The sequence below is a fragment of the Poecilia reticulata genome, linkage group LG10 (assembly GCF_000633615.1).
Source record: "Poecilia reticulata strain Guanapo linkage group LG10, Guppy_female_1.0+MT, whole genome shotgun sequence".
Lineage (NCBI taxonomy): Eukaryota > Metazoa > Chordata > Actinopteri > Cyprinodontiformes > Poeciliidae > Poecilia > Poecilia reticulata.
This window is the reverse complement of record NC_024340.1, coordinates 25,366,156-25,374,248: the sequence shown is the minus strand read 5'-3', so window position 1 is coordinate 25,374,248 and position 8,093 is coordinate 25,366,156.

Here is an 8,093-nt window from a genome sequence, read left to right as displayed (position 1 = left end):
GGGGAGGGGGTAATTAAAGGGGGCGGGCTTTGATAACGTTTAATCCATCAAACTCGGATTAAAATTTGACAGAAGGTGGTATATATAGTCTCTCTACTGCTTTATAATTTTTTGAGTCAATGTTCATAGAACAGGTTTGTCATTCATTACATTTGCACAACTGAAAATAAAAATAGATAAATGACAAACAGGTAATAAATATTTGTTCATTTTTAAAGTATTAGTTACAGTGATGAACAGATACATAGAAAGACTTTTTAAGTTGGAAAAATATGCATAAATTCAAAGTGTAAATCATATGAACGCCTATGAACTATAAATTGCTCTCTCTCTATCAGGTAAGCATCTTTCAAAAGTATAAATTTAATAATAGTACGGTTTAGTTTAACAAACTCATATGTGAAAGAATACGACAAATCATACATATTTGCAATAGGTTCAGTTTACATTTAAGAAAACAAGACATTTTTATATTAAATGTCAAGAAAGATATTAAATATGTTAAAATAGAGCAGATCTTCTTATTCTGACCTTTTTGAGCTGCTAAACTCTTTACAGATTACCAAGATACCTGCAAAGGATAGGACTTAAACATCAGTCAAATTTTGTTCAATAACTTGAAAGTCCTCTGGATTCTCTTTTCTTCGTGGTGTGATGAACATTTCCTTATATTTTGTCTCCTTCCATTTGAAATAGAGGCCMATCCCACCACATATAAGAACGGCTGCAGCAAACATCAAACCACATCTGAGCHGAGAAGTATCTGTTGAGACTKGAGAAACAAGAACCAAGAGTTATGTTATAGTATGTTAAAACACAATACTACATGTTATGTTATGTTATGTTATGTTATGTTGGTTACAGTAGTCCACTGCAATATGTCTGTCTGCAAAATTTGCAATCAATCATTGAAAACTACACACTCTTAAAATGTGACAAGAAATAATATTGTGTTGCACATGACCTTTTTTTTTTTCTGCAAATCTTTTTCCAAACAAGAGTTGCAGGATCTTCAAGCCAGTTGTTTGAGGATCCTGGGTCTTATTCAAAGTTGTGTTAATACTAAGTTGTTGAATTAAAGTTACTCCTTACCCAGAATAACTTTTCTATTAGGTGTGTCTGGTGAAGGGTTTCCTGTTGGTTCAACACATAGGCTGTCATATTCTTGAAACATCCAGGTAGATATTTCTGTCCCATTCACAGAACAGTTTATGAAGACTGTGAGCAAAGAAAAGGTAGTTGATGTAGGGAGCAATCTTTTTAGTTTTAAGTTGATCAAAATCTATTCAGCATATTCAAACTCACCACATGTAGATATTTGTATTTCCCTCAAGATGAAACTGACTTGGTTCCTGACTGAACAGACCAGACGTCCTGAGATGTTCTGTCTCAGAACGATGATGTTAGTCTCATTATTTCCAGAGAAAAGCTCAGAGTCTCTCAGTGAGTGTCCATCCAGAGTCCAGCTGTACTGGGGACGACTGTCCCCTCCCTCAAAGAGGCAGGACACAGTTATCTGTCCCTGGGACAAACACTGAGAGACAAGCTGGACAGAGGACACTGGAGCTAAGAGAGAAACATTTGTTTTATTTAATGATAGTGGAGTTTTTATTTAGCTAGTCCAAAAAAAATACATCATATCCAGTTGTTTTTTTTATATCATTTCTAATAAAAGCAAAATGGGAAAAATGGCATCACTGTTAAATATAGCATTTGTTATAAATAAGATGATTGATCAAAATAATTTAATCTGACAGTAGAACAAATTAATTATTTACCTTCAACATTCAACTGAATAGTTTTCCTCTCTAAACTCTTTCCATCTGAGCCAAAGGTTTCCAGAGTATAAGTACCACTGTCATTTCTGCTCAGGTTTGTTATGATTAATGTACCATTACTGAGAATGAAATCATGTCTGTTCTGAAGACCAATTAGTTGAGAATTATTGAATGTACCCCTCATGAGTTTTGATGTGTTATGTTTGCATTCATATCTAGGTATTTCTGAAATGTTATTCATCAGCTGGAGGAGGACTGCTCCCCCCAAAGATCCAAAACAATGAGCTCCATCTGTTCTGAAATCACAGTAAGTTTCTGCCCCTGCAAGTAAAAACAAACAAACAAAGCAATTAAAAACAAAGCACCAAAAATGATGCTCAAAAGTTACAAATTGAATAATAAATCACAAGTTTGTTTCAAAATTCTTGTTTTTTGTATTTTATTAGCATTGTTTTTTGTATTTCTCTGACATTCTTGAGATAAATACCACTTTCAAGAAAACCTTGAAGCCAATCAGACACGTTATAAAAATCTTTCACAGTGGATCTTGGGTGAACGTACCTTTGGACTCTCATTAAACAGATGTGCTTCTACTGGAATAATTATTCAATAAAACAATTCATATTTCATGAATCTGAAGCTGAAATTTCTGTGGGTTTTCTTAATTTCAAATGTTTTTTTTTTTTACTTTACAATGGTTTAACAATATGCAAGATGGGATATAAAGAGTTATACTTGACGCCCAAACTGACGTCACGATAACTTAACGTCAGTTTGTTATTCGGAAAACACATTTTCTTCCTTTGCAATAAAAATAATAATGTCAAACAGAAGACCTATACTACATTTTATATGTGAAACATATTGGATTATAGAAAAGACTGGAAAAAAGAAACAAGGATAAACAAGCAAGGATGGGGGAAAAAAAATCTTTAGCTTTTTACTTTCTTTGTGAATTTCCTGTTTTTTGTCTAAATGCATGTACCATGTTTTTATTTTATTTTATTTACTTTCACCTGCAACTGCAAACCTAGTGAACAGTAACTAATCAGTAATTAATTGAAAAATACATTTCAGCTGGGTAAATATCTGAATTTTGAACAGTAACATCCTTTATTTCTACAGCTGCAAAAAAAATAATCTCATAGACGAAGAGCCGATCTTTTCTTCATGCAGGGTTTGAAATAAGTCCAAAACCAGAGGTTCCGGACCCAAAGGGTAGAGCTGGCTAAAGGTGCGGAGACCTGGATGGCGAGGTTTAGCAGATAGCATGCTTCTGGCCATTGGCAGATCAACGAGAGGTCAATTTGGAAAAAGGTCACATTTGGTCCAGGTGGTGATGTTGTTGAACATCTTTAGTTTAATCTCAATCTTCATGCTACAGATCGATGCTGTGTGTCATATAACTCTGAGCGTGGGACCAATTACACATTTATTAAGCTATATTTCACATTCTCTACGCTCATGTGTGAATCTAACTGTTGAAATAACAGAACAGCTGTGACTACTATTTAACAAAGTAGTCACAGTAGTCACAGTTCTCAACATACTCAACGTTCTCAACGTAGTCAGACAGTTCTCAACATACAATATTCTCACTTTGTATTCAGTTTATTTATTGTTATAAAACATTTTTTAAAATTTCCAACTCACCCCAGGATACCTCCAGTAGCACCACCAGTATTCCAACCACAGCTATTATTTTAAACCAGCTTCCAGACATCATTGTGCAGCTGAATTGCTTAAAAATCATCTTGTTACTGATCGGACTGAGCAGACGAAGCTGTGCGGAGGTGAAAAAGGAAGTGGTGACAGTTTAGTCAATTCTGCTGCCCCCATCAAGCCAACTTGTGTTACATTTCCACTGTAGTCCAAAACAAAAACGAGATTTTCACAGTTTTTTGTGATTGCATATAATCTTAAAGATAGTTTGAACAGTGAAAGCCCATCAATTTACCCCAGATCCTGTACAAAATTAGTGTTGCAAGTAAATATGCTGAATCATTTACAAATTCCAACTTCTTACAATTTCTAGTGAACCAATAAAAGTTAACTAATTATAAAACAAAAATTTACCGTCTTATAAACTGCTTTTATTTAAACTTTTAACCAATTTCACACAAAAGCTGACATTCTCTCGTCACTTCACCTTTAACTGTGAGAGCTCTTAAGTGAAAACAACAGAGGAAGTCTAAAAATACACTGACCACGCTAATACTGCAAACTGCTGGAAATATATTTTTGCTGCCGTTATACTCAAGTCAGTCTGCATGAACGTCAGTGAAAACTGAACTCGTTTTCTCATTGATGATCAGCAGGCTGCACAATAGTGAAGGTGGTATCACTGTCACCTTGTAGCAAGCTTTTTGCCAAATGTGTAAAAACCAAACTATGATCTTCTAAAGATGACACAGAATCTGTTCTTTTCTTTAACTGATTACTAGATTTAAACTGGAATCCCTGCACAATAAAACATTGTTTTTCTAACACGGTTGTACATAGGCTTAAAACCTTTCATACAATTCATATCTGATATACAATCAATCATAGAAGACTCAAAGCAGAGTTGTAATTATAAATGTGCTTTTCTGAATGTCTTAAGGACGTTGATCTCCTGAATTGTAAAAACACAGGAAGGAGAAATTTATAAAAACATGAGATAGATGAGTCTGTTCAATGACATTAAAGTCATCTGGATTCTCTTTTCTTTGTGGTGTGATCAACAAACTCCTTGTATTTGGTCTCCTTCAATTTGTAATAGAGCCAGATGCCAGAACAGGAAAGAGTTGTTGAACCAAACAGCAAACTGTGTATGAGCAGAGAGATATCTGGAGACAAGAGCAACAATAACCAGTGGTTATACTGGAACAAAACAGCAAAGTCAGCTACAACTTGTATTAATATTTCTGGCCAAAATATACTGCAGAGTACGCTGGATCATTTTATAATTTTATGATTTGGTATTGAAGAGAACTCTTCATTTTTGACAATCATATTGCACAGATGAGTTTTTTAAATTAACGAATTGCAAAATGATCATGTTCTGGTTTCCTAATGTCAAAAACAATGTGTGTTATAACACGTCTGGTTACAAAGATCCAGGTTCTGTCTCACCTTCACAAACCAGTAGAGCTTTTTCCTCGGAGGCGTGGCTGACTTGAGTCCAGACTGAGCAGACCAGACGTCAGACAGAAAGGGGGCAGAGAAAAGAGGGGACGACATTCGACAAAGGCATCGAGAACAGGAGTCGAACTAAGGACGACAGCATTGAGGTCTATAGCCTCTGTATGTTGGACACTCGCTCTAACAACTGTTTCACACTAGGCCTGACTTTTAAAAAAATAAATAAATAAATATAGGAAAACTCACCATGTGATACTCTCAGTAGCACTATCAATAGTCCAACAACGGCTCTCATTTCTCTCTAGCAGCTCCCACACTACTTTGTGCAAATAAACTATCCAGAAAGGTGTAAAATGGCTCCTATTCATAATCAGCCTGAGAAGAGAAGCCCACAGATGAGAAAAGAAATGATGAGAGTGTGATCACTTCTCAACCAAACACGAAACACCTCCCCCCATGGCAAACGTTTTGCTATGGTGGCACTGAGAAAAAACTGAACACTCAGCTGTCAGATTGCAAGTTTACCAGTTTGCTGAATCAGGCTGAAGGGTTCAGACAATTTCTAATCGTAGAATAGGAGGCAGAATGTTAGTTATTAGGTTCTTCTCCTGTGAAACCAGCTCCCAGTTTTAAGGCAAACACTCTGTCTACTTTTAAGACAAGGATTAAAGTTTTCCTTTTTGATAAAGTTTACAGTTAGACTGGCCTAAGTTTTCTCTTTAGTTATGCTGCTATTGGCTTAAGGTGCTGGAGTGCAAACCTAAGACGTTTTCTTTCTTTTGGCTTCTAATGTTCTTCAATTTGCATTATTTCCTGTTATTTTTACAGTTAAATTTATGTATTCCTTCAATTTTTTTTTCTCTCAAAAGAGGTTACATCTGGTCTCACATTCCACTTGTCTGATGCCTTCCTGGCTGAGATAATACTACCATCTACTAATCACTCTCTCTCTCTCCTGCTATTTTTTTTTGTTACTTTTGATGAGTATGGATAGTGTTGAAGTATATTTTTGGGGTTATACATTTCAATGTCATTATCTTGTGCTGCACAGTCAGTAGACGTCATCACTATGTTTGGGATTAAATAAAAGAAAGGACTTTGAGAAAAAAATCATTGTAATAATTTTAACAAGAGAAACATTACTTTAAAAAAACTCATTAAATGAGCCAAGAGGAACAGATCAATCAAATGTATCAAAAACACATTTTAATCTGAATGATTGTAAAGAAAAACAAAAGAAAACACTTTTGTTTTTCTTTGTGTGTGTTGTGAAGGTGCAACACGTGTATCTGAGTTTCATGTTTATCTGAAAGTAGAGCAATTAAGTAAATTGTAACTGAGGATGTTGTACACTTAAACAGATTCTCGACTTCAGCACCGCACTCTGATTTTTGAGTCGGCGTTTATGAAAGAACCAGTTAGTCATTCATTACATTTGCACAACTAAAAATAAAACAGGATAAATGACAAACAGGTAAGTCTTTAGTTTATTTTCAAGTATTAGAAGCAATGAAGCAATGATATATATATATATATACATATATATATATATATGTATATATGAAAGGATTCTTAAAGTTGGAAAAGTATACATAATTTCAAAGTCCAAAACTTAATCAAGAGATCTTTCCTGCAAACATCTATCACTTAATAACTCTTTGAAGACTTTGAATTAATGAGTTACAACAACATTTAATTTTCCTTTGGGATCAATAGTGTTTTTCAAATTTTAATTAGAATTAAATTACGAATGTCTGTGAACCATCAGTTGCTCTCTATCAAATACATAAAGTACAACTTGTATAATATTACGGTTTAGTTTAACAATGAAAAATTTATATTTAAATCAACATGCATGTTTATATTAAATGTCAGGATAGATACTTGTATAGATGTTAAAATAAAAGTTATTCAGACTTTTTCTCTGGCATTTAAAATGAGCTGCTGAAATCTTCACACATTAACAAGATAGTACGGTTTACTTTAACAAACTCATATGTTAAAGAATACGACAAATCATACATATTTGCAATAGGTTCAGTTTACATTTAAGAAAACAAGACATGTTTATATTAAATGTCAGGAAAGATATTAAAGATGTTAAAATAGAGCAGATATTCTTATTCTGAACTTTTGAGTTGCTAAACTCTTTACAGATTACCAAGATACCTGCAAAGGATAGGACTTAAACATCAGTCAAATTTTGTTCAATAACTTGAAAGTCCTCTGGATTCNGATTGATTGATTGATTGATTGATTGATTGATTGATTGATTGATTGATTGATTGATTGATTGATTGATTGATTGATTGATTGATTGATTGATTGATAAAATGAAACTGCAAGCAAAACAGACTATTTACATTCAAGTACTTAGGTTATTTATTGTTAGGTTTCCCTCTGCTGTTAGACAAAAGGTACTGTTTCTCAGGTTCGATTTTACTTTTCTCCCAGTTTACTTTGTTGTAGAGAAAAACTATTTTATGGATATAATTTTTTATAATGTGATAACATACGTTATATTAAAACAAGTAAATTGCTGGAATACTTTAGGTTACAGATATGAATTTTTTTTTACTGAACTGTCTTCAAATTTTAGTGATGCTCATAGCATATTTCCTACCCTGACCAAGCGAGTTAATTTTTACAGTGTCTTGGACAAGCCTTCCCACAGTTTTTTTTTTCAACTGCAAATTATGTATTTAAATGTGTCTAATTTATATTTTGTGTGATAGACCAGAACAAAGTACAATACATTTGGGAACAGGAAGAAAAGATCTATATTGTTGAGCAATAGCAACTTTAATTGAATCGTTAATTTATTTTCCGACATGTTTTTTTTTTTTTTTCTGTGGAGGGAGATTAAGATTAGGGTGATGGAAAGCAGCTTGTCACTAAAGGCAAATAACCAAATTAAATTATTTATTCCAAGATTATTGTGAAGGCTGTAGATCAATTTTGATAGGAAAGTAATTAGCACATCATTTTTCAAAACTGGTTTTTATATTGTGCTGTTTTGAAAAGTGCAAAGTCTGATCTGTATTCAACTTCTTGGTTTAATACAAATTTTTAAAATCTTTTGGCCATGAGTATTAATAATTATGCATTTAATTGTATGATTATTATTTTTTTACAATTAAAATCCTGAAAGTGATTAATGTATTTCTATTTAGACTCATAATCTCTGAAAGC